This window comes from Callorhinus ursinus, unplaced genomic scaffold, assembly GCF_003265705.2.
Source record: "Callorhinus ursinus isolate GAN/ISIS: 27379988/994484 unplaced genomic scaffold, GSC_fseal_2.0 scaffold10, whole genome shotgun sequence".
NCBI classification, from domain to species: Eukaryota; Metazoa; Chordata; class Mammalia; order Carnivora; family Otariidae; genus Callorhinus; species Callorhinus ursinus.
In genome coordinates, this window is record NW_027397072.1 from 78,170,437 (window position 1) to 78,173,460 (window position 3,024).

Below are 3,024 nucleotides of genomic sequence, written 5' to 3' on the forward strand. Positions count from 1 at the left end.
CTCCAACTCTGTTAATCCTTTTCAAGATTGGTTTGGCTATTCTGGGTCCCCTCCATTTTCATAAAAATTTTAGGTCGGCTTGTCCATTTCTGCAAAGAAGGCAGCTGGATTTTGATAGGGATTGCATTGGGTTGTAGATCCATTTGGGGAGATATCGCCATCTTATAACTACTGAGTCTTCTGATCCATAAATACCAGATGTCTTTCCATTCACTTAGGTTTTCTTTATTTCTTTGAACACTGTTTTGGATTTTCAGCATAGAAGTCTTGGATTCTTTTGTTAAATATATTCCTAAGTGTTTTATTCCTTTTGACGCTATATTGAATGGAGTTGTTTTCTTAATTTCATTTTCAGGTTGTTCATTGCTATTTTATAAAAAAAAAAAAATACTGATCTTGTATCCCGTATCTTTGCTGATCTGGTTTACTCTAATTCTTTTAAATGGATTTCTTAGGCTTTTCTATATACAAGATCATGTTATTGCAAATGGAGATGGTTTTACTTTTCCTTTTCAGTGTGAATGCCTTTATTTTTTTCCTTGCTCACTTGCTCTAGCTAGTATCTCCAATAAAATGTTGCATGGATGTGGCAGGAGACATCCTTGTCTTCTTGTTCCTGGTCTTAGGAGTAAAGCACTCAGTCTTTCATCAGCTGTGGGTTTTCAAAAGTTCTCTTTGTCAACCTGAGGAAATTCTCTTCTATACCTTGTTTTTCGAGTTTTGGGTGTTGATTTGGATCTATTGATTTTTCTGCCTCTAATGAGATAATCATGTATTTTTTGTCTTTTATTAATATACTAGATTACCTTAATTGGTTTTTAGATGTTAAACTAAACTTGTATTCCTGGGATAAATTCCACTTGGTCACAGTGTATAACCTTTTCCATATGTTACTAGATTCAGTGTGCTAGTGTATTTTTAGGAGGATTTTAAAATCTATATTCTTAAGAGATATTGGGTTGTAGTTTTTATTATTATTCTGATGTCTATGTCTGGTTTTGGTTTTGGTGATACTGGCCTCATAGAAAGAGTTTGGAAGTTTTTTCTCCTCTTCTAATTTCTGTAAGTTTGTAAAGGATTCTTTAGATATGTGTTAAAATTCATTAGTGGAGACATCTGGGCCTGAGGATTTTTAATTTAATTTAATTTTTTAAATTTAAATTCAATTAATCAAGGTATAGTACATCATTGGTTTTTGATATAATGTTCAATGATTCACTAGTTCAGTATAACACCAAGTGCCCATCATATCCTGTGCCCTCTTTAATGCCCATCCCCCGGTTACCCCATCCCCCTACCCACCTCCCTTTCTGCAACCCTCAGTTTGTTTCCCGCAGTCAAGAGTCTCATATGGTTTGTCTCACTCTCTGATTTCTTCCCATTCAGTTCCTCCATCCCCACCTCTATTGTCCTCTGCACTATTCCTTATGTTCTACATTTGAGTGAAACCATATGATAATTGTGTTTCTCTGATTGACTTATTTCACTTAGCATAATCCCCTCCAGTTCCAACCATGTCAATGTAAATGGTAGATGTTCAGCCTTATTACTCAGCCATCAGAAAGGATTTTTTTCTTTTTTTAAAAATTTTATTATGTTAATCACCATACATTACATCATTAGTTTTTGATGTAGTGTTCCATGATTCATTGTTTGCGTATAACACCCAGTGCTCCACACAGCACATGCCCTCTTTAATACCCATCACCAGGCTAACCCATCCCCCCACCCCTCCCCTCTAGAACCCTCAGTTTGTTTCTCAGAGTCCATGAGAAAGGATTTTTTTTTTTTGATGGAATGTTTTAAAGTTACTGATTCTTCCTCCTCCTCCCCCTCCTCCCCCTCCCCCTTCTCCTTCTTCTTCTTCTTCTTTGGTCATAGGTCTATGCAGATTTTCTATTCCTTTAGAGTTTGTTTCATTTCTTTGTTTCTTTCCAGGAGTTTCTCCATAGTTATGTAGTTTGTTGAAATAAAGTTGTTCAGAATTTCCTTTGTATAACACCCTCCAGTTCCATCCACGTCGTTGCAAATGGCAAGATCTCATTCCTTTTGATGGCTGCATAATATTCCATTGTGTATATATACCACATCTTCTTTATCCATTCATCTGTCGATGGGCATCTTGGCTCTTTCCACAGTTTGGCTATTGTTAATTTTATTTTATTTTAAGATTTTCTTTATTTATTTGAGAGAGAGAGAGAGAACGAGAGAGAGCAGGGGGGAAGGACAGAGGCAAAGGGAGAGGCAGACTTGATCCCAGGACCCTGAAATCATGACCTGAGCCGAAGGCAGATGCTTAACTGGCTGAGCCATCCAAGGGCCCCTCTCATCCCCAGTTTTAGTAATTTTAATCTTCTCTCTTCCTTTTTCTTGGTCACTCTACCTAAAGGTTTGTAAAAATTGTTAATACGTTTAAAGAACCAACTTTTAGTTTTATTGATTTTTTTTTAAAGATTTTATTTATTTGAGAGAGAATGAGAGATAGAGAGCACGAGAGGGAAGAGGGTCAGAGGGAGAAGCAGACTCCCTGCTGAGCAGGGAGCCCGATGCGGGACTCGATCCCGGGACTCCAGGATCATGACCTGAGCCAAAGGCAGTCGCTTAACCAACTGAGCCACCCAGGCGCCCTAGTTTTATTGATTTTTCTGTAGTGTTTTTCTACTTGTATTTCATTTGTTTTCATTCTAATCTTTATTTCTTTCTGCTTCTTTTGGTTTTATTTCTCTAGTTTGTAAAGGACGAAGGTTAGGTTACTGATTTTAGTTCTTTCTTCTTTTTTAATATAGGTGTTTCCAGCCATAAAATTTCCTTTAAGCACTACTTTAGTTGCATCCCAAACGTTTTGGTATGCTGAGTTTTTATTTTAATTTTTCTTCAAATATTTTCTCACTTTCCATGTTGGGCTCCACGCTGAGCATGGAGCCTACTTAAAAAAATATAAAAAAATAAAATTAAAATAAAATAAAATAAAATAATAAAATAAAATAAAATAAAATAAATAAAATAAAATAAAATAAATAAAAT